At 33.7% G+C, this 15,634-nt stretch overlaps 1 pseudogene; it reads left to right on the top strand.

Annotated features, from left to right (window-relative positions):
• Positions 1-1,081: 1,081 nt before the first annotated feature.
• On the top strand, positions 1,082-10,511 carry LOC129502383 (peptidyl-prolyl cis-trans isomerase A-like; annotated as a pseudogene).
• The last annotated feature ends 5,123 nt before the right edge of the window (positions 10,512-15,634 follow it).

Below are 15,634 nucleotides of genomic sequence, written 5' to 3' on the forward strand. Positions count from 1 at the left end.
CCTGTTAAAAGACATCTTGGTTGTTTTCAATTTCTCATGATGAATAAAGTTGCTGTAAACATTCACAAGAAAATTCTCATGTGGAGATAATTTTCCAAATGACTGGGTACATAACTAGGGTCACAATGGATGTATAATATACAGTAAGACTATGTTCAACTTTGAAGGAAACTGTCAAACAGGATTTCTTGTTTGCTTGTTTTATTTATTTTTTTAATTCAATTAGCTAACATCTAGTACATCATTAATTTCAGATGTAGTATGCAATAACTTATCAGTTTTTCAAAGTGGATGTACCAATTCCATTCCCACCAGCACTGAATGAGCGTTCTAGTTGCTCTGCATCTTTGAACAATTGCTATTATCATTTTTTTATTTTAGCCATTCTAATAAGTGTGTAGGGATATGTCATTATTTTAATCTGCATTTTCTAATGACAAATAATGTTAACCATCTTTTCATATGTTTGTCTTTCACCTAATATCTTCTTTAGTGAAGCACCTATTCAGATCTTTTGTCTATTTTTTTAATTTAGTTGTTTGTGTTCTTATTATTGAGTTTTAGGTGTTCTCTATATATTTTAGGTACAAGTTCTTTTACAAATATTTCCTTCCTGTATCTGTCTAGTTGAAGAATCCACCTCTTTTTAAAAAAACCTATATATAATTTTTCAGGCTTGATCATAAGCAATTAGAGACTTAATCTAGCAGACTTGATGGGGAAAAGCTGCCTTCCCCACCCAGACTCAGTACACAGACAATGCATTACAGTCTCTAAAGGAAGTCTAGTTAAGGACTCAGACACCCCTGGCTTATCATATCCTTTGAATATTTACATTTCTAGCCCTTGAACCCGCATTCTTAGAACTTTTCATCTGAGAACTTGAGCTGAGCTCTTCTTAAGGCACCTTCACTGAGACCCCCTTATATAAGGAGAAGGAGGAACTTGAAGACAGTTTTCTCCCACTTTGACTCAGTACCCAGTGATTTTATACTCCTAGACTTCTGCCCTTATGCTCTCTCCACTCCCAGAATCCCTAAAATAGTCCCGGCCCTTTATTCAGGGCTTCCTCATTAGTGAGATGACTGCCACATCAGTACTGATTCACCAGATCCTCACTGGTGTGCTGTTCTATGGGGAAAATGGAACAGGGGAAGTAAATGATGCTTCTTCTACCTTTAGAGCACAGGACAGCTCCCGACCACACAGCATTATCTGGCACTAAATGTCAATAGTGCTGAGGTTGAGAAACTCTGCTAGAGTGTCCACTGTGAGACATAAATGTACTGTTGTTTATCTTTGTTAATGGTCTAAATTTGTATTTTCCAGAGCCTCTAGGGTTCTATGGCGGTGTCTCAAAAATTTAACCAGAGCACCTCTTCTGTCTATTCTTTGATAAATTGGTATTGTTAATGAGATATTAGGAAAAGACTATTAATCATTCCCAAGTGTCTATTTCTTCCTTTGGGCTTCTAATAACAGAACCACCACTTAACTTTTAGAAGCAACATATATTATTTCCTAGCTGTCCATATGTATTCACACAATGATTAGGTTTGATCAATTGATTGTGATTGTAGGTGATTTGTCCAAAGCCACTTGCCCTGAATTACTTTTTCTTACCTTCTAGTTGTATAGAAACAACCTTTGAAGTCATATTTTGAGGGTGGGAGAACCAGCCTACAATCATGACTGCTCATCTTATGACTGTTAATTTGAGAAAAGAACTTAGCTTTGTTTCATCAGCCACTTAATTTAAATTTTCACAAATATAGATGAAATGTATGCTTCTTGATAAGGTGACTGTCTCATAAAATCATTTTTGTACTACAAGATGAAGCTTGACAACATAACATGATTTACAAGGCACTTTGTGACATAACCTCTGCTTGTAAGTCTTGTTCATACTCATTAAACTTTGCTACTGTACATGTCTGAAATACCAAATGTTTTTTTTAAGATTTTATTTATTTATTCATGAGAGATGCAGAGAAAGGCAGAGACAGGAGAAGCAGGCTCCATGCAAGGAACCCCATGTGGGACTCGATCCCAGGACTCTAGGATCATGCCCTGAGCCGAAGGCAGGCACTCAACCCAGGCGTCTCTGAAATACCAAATGTAACAAGTTGTCTCAACTCTGTCCATTTCCATCCTATTCATAAACTTAAATTGTCCAATCATCTCATCTTCATAGTCTAACAGCTTAAAACTACTTTATATATTTTTAAAACATTTTATTTATTTATTTCAGAGAGAGGGGGAAAGAGAGAGCATGAGCAGGCAGGGGGCAGAGGGAGGAGAAGCAGAGCACCCAGCACCACCACTGAACAGAGAGCTCAACATGGGGCTGGATCCCAGAACCCTGAAATCATGACCTGAGCTGGGCCGAAGGCAGATATTTAACCAAACTGAGCCACCCAGGTGCCCCTAAAACTACTTTAGAATAGAATACACACTCAGTTACCCATGAAAGGTTTCTTAAATAATTACCCATGAAAGGTTTCCAAAATTATACAATTAATGGCCAAACCAAGCAATACTTAGTAGTTTAGATATTGAAAAAAATAAATGATTGGTTTTATGATCCTGAATTCTCATCTTAGAATATATCAGTGAATAAAAAAATCAGTGAATAAATGGCTAATAATTAGTTTAACCATGGTAATATTTAATAGTAATGTTTATAAATAAACTGAATGTCAATTACAAAGCACATCCGGACTTTAACTCTAATTTTTAGATTCCACTTTTTTTTTTTATTTTCAGCTTGTTACTTCTGATGATTGATTTATTTCTAATCCCATCTAATAATCTGATATGCGAACTCCTTTAGATCAAAAAGTTATTTTCCTTTTTAATTAGTCAGTTTGGATACAGGACTAGAATGCTTTCAAGACCTCATGATTTCAATTCATTGTGAAAATTTTAGTCAAATAACTATTTTATCACTTATGGGTTATTTTCCTGAAACCTTAACTATAATGCATATCATATGTTATTCAGCAAATATGAATCTTCTAGGTGAAAAACTTTACAGTGAGAAAAAAATATAAGAAGTAGGTTCATAATGCTGCTACTCTAGGAGAAATTTATTGGTGAGAATTGTTTTTTTTTAAAACTGGTAAAAATTTTCACAAAATAAAATTCCTTGAATGTGATGACCAAAAATTAAAAAAAAAGGCAAAAAGGCATGATAACTCTTGATAAATATATTGATTTATGTGTTAAGCCCGATAATCAACCAAACATACATAACTTCTGCATAATTATTTAAATAAGCAACTGGTGTACCTTTCATAAGGATTATCTCAAGGCTTATAATTCTTCAAGGATTATTTCTATAATTATCCCATATTTCTTTAAAGAAGCCTCAAAGTAGATAAACAATAAGCAAACAAAGCAAACACACACAGTAATAACAGAAACACAGCCACCTAGATTTTGTTCTTATTTATACCTGATTTGAATCCTAGTTCTAGTTATTTATTAATTATATGATAAGAATGGGGATATTTGGGGATCTCTGGGTGGCTCAGCAGTTTGGCGCCTGCCTTTGGCCCAGGGCGCGATCCTGGAGTCCTGGGATCGAGTCCCGCGTCAGGCTCCTGGCATGGAGCCTGCTTCCCCCCCACCTCCTGTCTATCATGAATAAATAAATAAAACCTTTTTAAAAAAAATGGGGATATTCAACATCCTTTACCTTTATTTTCCTCATTAAAAGGAAAAATAATACTTATAAGGCTAATATATTTAAAAGCCTAGTGAATTTTTGGTAATTATTACTTTTCTACCCTTCTCTAGTAATAAAGATATGACAATCATGTTTTCTTTACCAAAATTTAGAATATGTGTTCTGACAACTTTTACTCCGAATTGTTATTGTATTGATATAAAAATCCTAAAAGAAAGCTGAAATGTTAATTTGTAAGATACTGCTACAAATTGATAAGGTTTTTTCTTAATATTTGATAATTTAAGATTTGATCTTAAGATTTGGTAATTATTAATTATTAGAGGTACCAGAGGGTTAGTCACTCCTAAGTTAACTTCATTACCAGTCGAAAAGGAAAGAAATCTTAGACTCTATACTGCTATATTTCACTTATTCATAAACAGGCAGAAATTTTCTATCCCCCCTTCCGTCATCTAGAATAAACTCCCACCTGTTTTTTTTTTTTCTTTATGTAGCTATAAAAGCACCCTCCTTGAAAAACTTGGTTGAGGTGCATGACAAAAGAATCTAGAGATAGGATTAGTCTAGCCAACTCTGCAGACTCAGGGAACTGTCTATACTGTAGTTGAACTCAGAACCCTTTAGAGATCAAGTTCAGGGTACTATCCCTTAGTACTATTAAAAACAATTATTTTAACTCTTTTTAAAATAATAATGAAGACTTTATTCAGCATCACTCGATAGGTATCAAGACTACAGCAATAGGAGGACTGAGATTGGGATCAGCTTCTGTTAAAACCAGAAGTATGATTTTACAGCCAAGGAGCACATTGGGTGACAGAAGCTCAGTGAATGGAAGATTACTAACAGGAAACTTCTAAGGAAGAGGATTTTTTGCAAATTGATATAAGATTCTTGCTGAAGTCAGACCAGGGTGATCAAATATCACTTGGGAGATAGTAGGAGCTAGGCATTTGATCTGATACCAAGAATGATCAGATATCACGGGTAAGGATTCTTGCTAAACTAACTTAGTAGAATTCTTGCTATAACTAGACTCTGGAGGTCCAGCAAGAATAGGGACCAAAGCTGAGGCTTAGTAGATAAAAAGCCTTTAAGGAGTCTGAGTGAGGTTTGGTCAAGGAGATAGTCTCTGTCAGTGTAAAGAGTGGCGTTCATTTGATTCTTATGCCTCAAACATGCAAGACTGTGGAAATTCTAGAAACTATTTTAAACAAAACACGTAATTTTAAAATTAATCATTTTACCAATGGGAATCCACTTCTAACATCCATTATTGTATTTGGTAAAGCTGCTGATGTTGAGCTCAAGATATGGATTGTAGAAATATTTGAGGAAGACACCTTTTGAGTGAAGACATTCTGATTAAATTCTAGCTGACCATGCCCATACTGGATGAATAAATTCTTGATTAGTCTAACTGAATGCTCTGAGACTACCAATTAACACAAATGCACACTCATTTATTATATATATTGCCAATTCAGAAATCTCTTAATATAAGCATATATACATTATACAATTATATTTTTATTTACTCATGTTTAGAAAATAGTAAAAATAGATTATCATAACTGGCTTATAAATTTCAGATTGAGGATCCCTGGGTGGCTCAGGGGTTTAGTGCCTGCCTTCAGTCCAGAGCGTGATCCTGGAGTCCCAGGATCAAGTCCCACGTCGGGCTCCCTGCATGGAGCCTGCTTCTCCCTCTGTCTGTATCTCTGCCTCTGTGTGTGTGTGTGTGTCTCTCATGAATAAATAAATAAAATCTTTAAAAAAAAAGAAATTTCAGATTGTATGTCCTTTAGATATACAGATTTTACAAAGAATTGATCTTAATTCTACCTCTAAATTTAAATGCCAGACTAATAGAAAACTATGCTAAGGTAAATCTTTAAATCTGAAGTGTTTGTTTTGATTTTCACTCTTCACTCTTATTAGTGGCTCTCAGAGGGGCAACAAAAAAAGGTTGGTACCAAATATAAGTGGCAACAAAAAGAGCTGGTGCTATTTTATGGAAATAATGTGAGAAAGGGTTTTCTACAGGAATTAACCCACCAGTTATAGCTGATTCATATAAAAGTAATATTAGTTAATATTGTTGAGAGCTTACTGATATCAGATACCATTCTTTGATCTATTACATGTTTTAATTTATTCATTCTTAAATACACACCGCATAAATTAGATTTTATAATTGGTTATACAAAAAGAAATCACTGAGGCAGAGTAACTTGTCCAAAGTCAAATAGCTAAAAAATTGATAAAATAGAATTAAGATCTCGGAATGAGGCCATAAGCTCAGCCATTATGATATATTGATTGTGTCATAGTGTCTAGCCAGGGCCAAGTTCATCAACCTATAATCTATGCAGCCACACACAGTCCCATGCTTAGAAGAACACTGCTCTTTCTTTAACACTCTGTTTTGCCATTTTGGAATTCTTAATAATTTGTGAGCAAGGTACCCCACATTTTCATGTAGCAAATTGTGTTACTGGCCCTGCATATGACCATTTTAAGCACGAAAAAATGTCATTGCTGATTGATATGTAGAGATAATCTGAGGAAGCTCTTCTTGGTTATAGTTATCAGAACGTGTAATTCAAACCAGTGGAGAAAAATGAATCTATCAGTAAACAAGAGATTAATCATCTTAGGTTTGTAACAGAGAATGAACTGTTATTAAAAACAAACATAAAGAAATTAACTTATCTTACTCTTTTCTTATGAATACAAGCACAAGAATATGTTAATTATTCTTCAGCTTACCATGAAAGGGAAGAAGTTACAGGAAATTCAAATATATCTGGAACTTCAAACACATTTCTATAAGCCAAAAATGTTATTAAAAGAGTCTCTCATTAAAAACTTAGAAGATAAAGACATGGTGCTTGACAATAAAATTGCAAATAAAATCTAATTAGTGAATATGCTAATTCTTCTCCCCACCTGTTCACATTAACAGGAAATGATATTAATGTTTTCAATAGCTGAAAAGGGATACAATTAACTTCACATTATCATATCAAAAGAATTAAGGTAACATTGTAAAACCTAGCTTTTCATATATGCATGAAGCAAATGCAATCTTCACTGAAAAGTCGTTTAAAAATTTTAGAAATAAAGAACTGTCTGAAATTAGAAACAGTATTATTGCAAAATCATAAATGTTTCCTCTTTGTTGAGCAAAAAATGAGCAAAATGCAATTCTTGGTAAAACAGTGATAGGTTTCAGACCGTATTTAAGACAAAGAGAAAAATAGCACAGAGACATAAATGTAATTTTCACACCCTCTGAAGAGCTTTGCACAGCATTTTTAGAACAGTTTCTGTATTTCATTTCTCTCATTAAAGCCATGTAGCTTAGCAATAGTGTCATTTTGAATAAATATATTTCCTTTCTAACAGCCTAATGCAGATTTTATGGATAATTTATTTACATAAATTTCCTTTGTGTCATCTTGTATTTATTAGAATTTAATTGAACTTATATATTCATACATGATAAATTAGATGTTTTTTTCTTTTAATGTAATCCACCTTATATTATATTGAGCTCCAATTTTTTTCAAGTAAGAAATTACTTTCAATACTGATATCCTTGGCATACAGAAAATCTATTTGGCATATGCAATTATTCTAACTAAATCCTCTCAGACATTCTTTTACAGTTGGATCCAAAATTCTTGTACAAAATTTTATAGAGTAGACTGAACTCCCCATAAATATTTAAGTTCACTTTCTATCTTTTGAAACTTTAACTGGTATCAAAAGTTGTCATCTGCTGATGTGGAAAAGTAATGAGGGATCAAATAACTTTTTTGAGAATATGCAGTTCAACCAAGCTAAATTCTGTTCATCAATGACATGAAATAGTAGATATAAATTTCAGTGGAAATACGTCTTATTAAATTCTAAGAGCTTCTGTAATGATCTAAATTGTAATTCTTAATACATACTCAAAAATATTAAAATAATTAAAATAGTATAGATGCCAAATCCTTTAGATGTGTTCAAGTCTCATTAATTTTGGTAGAACACCACAATATTTTTAAGACTCTGATGTTTTAGCTATGAATTATTCTTAATGTAAATAATGCCTTAATGGAGGAAATGTGTTATTCTTTAAGGAAAATTGAGAAGAGTAGAAAATTAACTTCTATTGTTGGATAATGAACAATATAACAGAGCTTATATTAAGCACTAATCATATGCATAATACTCTGGTAAAATTAAAAAGATCAGGAAAAAAAAAGAAATGCCTGTATTGGTGTTAATATTAAACTTCATGAATAAATTAAAAAGCAAAGTAAAAAATTGTGATAGGCATTGAATAAAATATAAACTTTTATTACAATAAAGGAGAAAATAAGTGAGCAACATAAATGTTGTATGGAAACCCAGAAAAATGTCTAGATATTGGCTATCCAATGTGTGTGCATCTTTTATCCTTTATTGTTTATTACACATGACTGTGTCCTTTGCCCTCAAAAGTGGTGGTCCATACTTGTTATCTTGCCCTAATATAATCCGCTATGACTTCATTCTTGTTCAAACCTCATTCCATTAATGTCAATTGTCATCGTATTCCTTTATTTTTGTCACAAATAATAATTGTCACAATTTATTACTTTATTTTCTTTTTCTGCTTTTCAAATTTGAGCCACTATTACTGAAATACATTCATGAGATTCTGGAATCTAAATATAAGTTTTATTTAATTTGCTAACCTTATGGTATAATTACTGTGCTATAAACCCTTTCTCACTAATTGTCAAGGTTCCTAGAAAAAATTGTGTACATTCCAAAAGTGTTGTTTCTACTAATTCATTAAAGGCTCACAATATGATTACTATATTTTCTCAAGATTTGCTATACCAAATCAATCATGCTGTAGTCTTTAGAGATAGTGATGTTAGACCTCAGAACTATACACTATCAGATAAACATGGGTAAATAATCAGAGAATTTTTATTTCTAGATATCAGTTACTTAAATGTTGCTCTTAAAAACACCTATAATTTCACATTTATATACACAACTGTTCATTGTGTGCGAGGATGACATTCACTTGACCTCCCTCTCCACTTAAGCTTTTTCTGTTCCTCTTGCCAAGAATTCCTGGGTCAATATTTTATTTCTGCCCACTGAAGTATTAAGCAAACTTCAAGGACCAAGCTTAATTTCATTTTCTCCATTAATATTTTCCAGATTCTTCCTTTTAAAATAGGTATCTTCTTTCTCTATATTTTTTTTACTCAGTGATACTCTTTACTTCATTATATTTGAAATGTTAGCACATGCCATCTCATCCTCTATGAGGTCAACTCCTTTTATAGGGACTGTTACAAGTTTGTTTTGAATAGACAACCAGTGGATTCTGATATCAACAGCAACATAATCATACCCAGACAGGCATTTAATACTAAACTTTGGTCATAATATAAAAAAATGTATAAAACTATAATTTTTAAAGATTTTATTTATTCATGAGAGACACACACACACAGAGAAGCAGAGACACAGGCTGAGAGAGAAGTAGGCTCCATGCAGGGAGCTGGACGCGGAACTCGATCCTGGGACTCCAGGATCAGGCCCTGGGCTGAAGACAAGTGTCAAACTGCTGAGTCACACAGGGATCCCCTGTATGAAACTTTAGATGCATGAGTAGAAAGTCTTCAATAAGCACTGGGTGTTATTCTGTATGTTGGCAAATTGAACACCAATAAAAAATAAATTTATTATTAAAAAAAAAGAAAGTCTTCTATAAGTAGATAAACTGAATTTGAAGTACACATTTGCTTATGCCATAGTTAATATTTCCCCCACTCCCAGATTATAATACAACAATTCTTTGAGTACTTATAAAGTCTTTCTCACTAAATGAACTGCCAAAAACCTCAACTAATGATTAATAATAGTGGCAATAAAATTTTTGTTACTTACATTAACAATTCTATGATGTCTCCCCATTCAGAAAGATTCTGGTTTGGGAGCTATTTGATATATACCGTATATATATACACACACACATTCAAATGCATGTATATAACAAGGGTACGAGTGATTCACAGTTGAGTTCTGATAAGTGTTTCCTTGCATTAAAAAAGGGCTTATGTGGTTTGAACTACCTACCATACCAGAGGTAGCACCCAAACTTTCTAACTAGTATATCTAGATATGGGACAGAAGGGAAAGTGGAGTGCAAAGGGCTATGAGGTTTAAAAGCTGACATCAGTCAAACAAAGAAACAAACAAACAAACAAAAATGGAACAAGGCCTTGCAGAAGCCGCCGCCCCGGAGGCACCCTTGCGGTCCAGCCATGGCCAATCCCCGTGTTCTTTGACATCACCATGGACAGCGAGCCCTCGGCCGCGTCTCCTTGGAGCTGTTTGCAGACAAAGCTCCAAAGACAGCAGAGAACTTTCATGCTCTGAGTACTGGGGAGAAAGGATTTGGTTACAACGGTTCCTGCTTTCACAGGATTATTCCGGGATTTATGTGCAGGGAGGGGACTTCACAAACCACAATGGCACTGGCGGCAAGTCCAACTACCGGGAGAAGTTTGATGATGAGAACCTCATCCTGAAGCACACAGGGCCTGGCACCTTGTCCACGGCCAATGCTGGACCCAACACGAACGGTTCCCAGTTTTTCATCTGCACCGTTAAGACCGAGTGGTTGGACGGCAAACATGTGGTCTTTGGCAAGGTCAAGGAGGCCATGAACAGCGTGGAAGCCACGGAGCACTTGGGGTCCAGGGACGGCAAGACCAGCAAGAAGATCACCATTGCCGACTGTGGACCGATCTGATGAACCCAACTCATTTTTTGTTTTGTTTTAAATTTTATTTATTAGAGAGAGAGAGAGAGAGAGAGAGGGACAGAGACACAGGCAGAGGGAGAAGCAGGCTCCATGCAGGGATCCCGACGTGGGACTCGATCCCGGGACTCCTGGATCAGGCTCTGGGACTGAGGGCGGCGCAAAACCGCTGAGCCACCCGGACTGCCACTTAACTCATGTTTTATCTGAACTTCCAGACCTTCAGGAGATAGCTCAGGAGAGCGCCCCTCCACCCGCACCTGCTTGAAATAGCCCAGAGTCCCCCCACTCTCGCTGCAGTTCTGTAGGCCCCCTGGTTCCTTGCTCCAGGTCTAGTGGATTTATGATGATGAAATAAAACCTAAACCATAAAATAAATAAAATAAAATAAAATATAAAATAAATAAAATAAAATAAACGAAAATAAAGTAAAATAAAATAATAAAATAAAATAGGAATCAGACACTTTATTACAATGTAAATGTTGTTTTAGCTTCTAATTCTCCTGAAAAAGTGTATTTTCTGAGAAAATCAATCATTTTATCTGATCTTCATTTGACTTGCATAGATTATTTCAAATTATGAATACATTTTTTTGCACAGTCATTTATGGTTTTTAAATTCTTTTTGTTCTATGAGCATTTGCATTTAGAGTCCTGTTATGTGCATGTGCAAGTTTGCCCTCCTTATGTACATAGGTTTTGTTATATAAATATTTTTTCAAATAATTTACTTTTTATTACTTACACTATTCTTGTGTTGTATATATTTTTTTACTTCTATCATTCATTTTCTGTTTTATCTTTAAGCATATTGAATTGTGTACTTAATGTATTTTTTCTTATTGTCTTTATTAATATTAGCATTTGAAGCTATAGATTTTCTTCTAAGTATAGCTAAATCAAATTAAGCGATTTATTTTATAAATTCATTACAACATGATTTTTAGCATGTTAATGATATTCTTCTCTTTTAGTGATTCCAAAATAATATGGCTGGCTTATAAAGAAGTATTCTTATTATTTTAAATATCATTAAATTAAGCAAAAAATCTTCATGATATGGGAAGTTACAGAGTTACTTAAAGAACATTTGAATTTTATATAAAATTTTTGTAACATAATTGATAACGTAAAATTTGAATTAATATGTAAAAATCTAATGACTAAGTGAAATAAATACCAAAAATGTTAAGACACATACACACAGTGAAATCTTTTATGTTTAAGGGATAAATGAGCCTACTTCGAATATCTGATAAAATCAAGCAACAAAATGTTAATTCCTAATTTTAAGTAACCTGCTCCCAGCACGTTTCTTTGGCTGAAATTAGTACAAGTTCTTTTGGGCGTAAGAAAAAAGGCATTATTTTAAATGTATCTTTATTTTAAAATTATATATTCATATACAAGATTATGTGAAATTGATTTATGCTTATGACAAACAACTTCTAGCAATATGGTAGAATTTTATTATGATTAATAACTTATTTATCCAAATTTATCTAAATTTTTAGCTCAGTCTCTTGTGTTCATACAACTGTATTACTGGGGATCCCTGGGTGGCACAGCGGTTTGGCGCCTGCCTTTGGCCCAGGGCGCGATCCTGGAGACCCGGGATCGAATCCCACATCGGGCTCCCGGTGCATGGAGCCTGCTTCTCCATCTGCCTGTGTCTCTGCCTCTCTCTCTGACTATCATAAATAAATAAAAAAATTTAAAAAAATAAAAAAAACTGTATTACTGATAAAACATTGGTTAGGTTTTATGACTTTTTTTTTTTACTTTTGCATAAGTTGTATGTTTACATAAGAAGTACTGTGAAATAAGAAGTGGCGTACAATGACTTGCGAATTGTTTCTGTGCCTTAGACACAGGTTCATTTGCTGTCTGTCTGAGACAGGTCATGTGAATGCTACACACACGTGATCAGGTTGAGCTCTTCTCATCGTCAAGTGAGTAAAACAGCTAAAATTTAACATTATACCACTTAAGTCATATTATAACCTTTATTTCATTAAATAACAGCTCATTTTTAGTGTTTAATATGATTTTTGTTCACCATCCCTCCATCTTATATTCAAGTTAAGTTGACTCACAAATATCATCTGGTGTAATTGGAAAATAGCTTCTGAGTTCAGCTTCTTCCATCTGTATCGTCCCTTTCAACTTATTCTCTTTTGTCTCCTCATACAGATTATATGGTTTTTGGTCACTTCCCTTGTTATCTAGAAGATTTATAATTTTATGCTGCTTATTTTCATTTCAGTACTTGATAGTTTCTTTTCCCCCAGACTCCCAGTGTTTCTTGAAACTGCATTCTCATTAAAGTTGTGTGTTGATGTACCCTTGGTTTCACTAGGTAGTACATTACTAAAATGGAAAATAAGTAGGATAGTGAATGTTCCCAAAGCATTTTGAAATATGTGGCTCTTTGAAATATCTTCATTCACAGTGAGTTACTATTCTATATTACAAACTACAAGCTTATGAAGCAGAAATAATATTAATAAACAAATGAATACAAATAAACCCCAGTAATATTTTACTGTACTCAAGCATGTGTTGCATTTTCCTAAGATGTATTACTTTCAAAACTGGCCCGGGAACAAAATGCTTCCTAAAATCTCTCTCTACCCTCACCCCCTGCCTTCTCTTTTCCCTTAATATTGATTAGTCTATGCATTGATGAAAGCCAGGGATGGAAATTTGTATGGATTGGACAAGTCTGGAACAATTTTGTATCATTTTTGCTTTGGAAGAGTTATATTTGTTTCCAAATAAAAAATGTTGAAGGTCACCATTAAGTTAGACAAAATGTATTTAGGATGGCCTAGCTTTTCCTTAAAAAGTATAAGCAATGCCAGGCACAGGGCTCCCTGTTTGTGTGTGTGTGTGTGTGTGTGTGTGTATGTGTGTGTGTATGTGTTGATGAAAGGTTGAATGTTGTGGTGTGACACAGAATATAAGATTGTAAGCCTTTTCTTAAGAGTTACAAACACATCTTGACTGGTTTTTACACTGACATTCTAATATTTGCACATTATTCTGAAATCAAAATTTGGTTATTGCATTACTTCATTATCATTCTGATTTCACCATAAGTGATTAAAACATAACAAAATTATGTGTTGGAGAATCAAATGCCAGAAGTAAAATAGATAGATAAATATTAATCAAATTAGCAAAAAAAAATGTCAGTAGCCACTAAAAGAACATCTTGTATGTGTGTGTGTCTGAATGAGGTGAACTGTAGATTTGTATTTCTAAATTATATGGATATTAGAAAAAACAAGTAAATAAGGTATGATGAAGGAGTGACTTCTACAGCATAAATGATAAAAAGAATATTTGATAATTTGGAGTCGGGGGAGAGACCCAAATTTGAGGGTTTGGAAACAAAAATGTAATATTGGATGATGAACATCAGAGCTCCGAAATATATATAGCAAAAACTAATAAAGCTAAAAGGAGAAGTAAATAGCAAAAGACAATAATAGCTGGGGACTTTAATGCCTCCCTCTCAAAGGTGGATAGATAATTCAGATAAAGAATCCATAAGGAAACAGCAGATTTGAACAATATAAACCAAATTAACCTAACACATACATACAGAACATTCTGTCCAACAACAGCAAGAGTATATCTTTCCTTCAAGCAAACATGGAACATTTCCTAGAATAGGCAATATGAGGCCACAAAACAATTCTTGACAAATTCAAGAAGATTTCAATCATACCAAGTATCTTTTCTGACCACCATGGCACTAAACTAAAAATCAATAACAAGACAGAGACTGGAAATTTTACAAATATATGGAAACTAAACAACATTCCTGATCAATCAATGGATCAAAGGAGAAACTAAAAGGGAAATAAATAAATGTTTTATTGAGACAAACAAAACAGAACATATCAGAACTTATAGGATGCAGCAAAATCAGTCCTAAAAGGGAAGATTATAGCAATAAATTCCCATAGTAAGGAACAAGAAATATCCCAAAGATCCCATCTAACACTATGCTGTAAGGAACCAGAAAACAAAGAGAAAACTGAGCTTAGAGTTAGCAAAAGGAAACAAAGAAATAATAGTAAAAGAAATAATAAAGATTAGAACAGAAATATGAAATGAGGAATAAAAGATAATGGAAAATATTAACCAAACTAAGAGTTGGTTCTTTGCCAAGATAAACAACATTGACAAACCCTTAACTAGACTAATCAAGGGAAAGAAAGGGAAGGGACCCAAATTAAAAAACTTACAAATGAAAAAGGAGAGATTAAATTCAATCTGCCAACATATAGTATAACACCCAGTGCTTATCCCATCAAGTGCCCTCCTCAGTGCCCGTCACCCAGCTATCCCACCCCCCACCTCTCCTTCCACAACCCTTTTTTTGTTTCCCAGACATTACAATTAATAACACAGAAATTCAAAAGATTATAAAAGGCTACTAAGAACAATTATATACCAATAAACTGGACAACTTATAAGAAATGGAAAAAATTTTAGAAACATAAAACTTTACCAAGACGTAATCAGGAAGAAACAGAAAATATAAATGAACCAATTACTGTAACGAGATTGAATTAGTAATCAAAAATTTGCCAGTGAAGCCAAGATTGCTTCACTGGTGAATTTTACCAAACATGAAAGAAAGTATTAACACCAATCTTTCTCAAATTCTCCCAAAATATTGAAAATGAGGGCACACTTCCACACTCATAAGAGCAACATTATCACACTGCCAAAATCAGAAGTGGACACTATTAAAAACAAAACAAAAACAAAAACAAACAAACAAAAAACCTATAGGCCAATATCTCTGATGAATATGGATGCAAATATTCTCAATAAAATACTAGTAAACAGAATTAGTGACATTAATAGGCTCATTCACCATGAGCAAGTGTAATTTATCCCTGGGATGCAAGAATGATTCAATATATGCAAATCAATCAATGTGATATATTACATTAGTGGAATGAAAGAAAAGGAAAAAGCAACAAAATTCAACATCTAATTAGTAATAATTTACTATATCAATAATTGAAACACTTTTAACAAATTGGGAAAATAAAGAACATAGTACAACATAATAAAAGTCATATATGA

The sequence above is a fragment of the Nyctereutes procyonoides genome, unplaced genomic scaffold (assembly GCF_905146905.1).
Source record: "Nyctereutes procyonoides isolate TBG_1078 unplaced genomic scaffold, NYPRO_anot_genome, whole genome shotgun sequence".
Taxonomy (NCBI): Eukaryota; Metazoa; Chordata; class Mammalia; order Carnivora; family Canidae; genus Nyctereutes; species Nyctereutes procyonoides.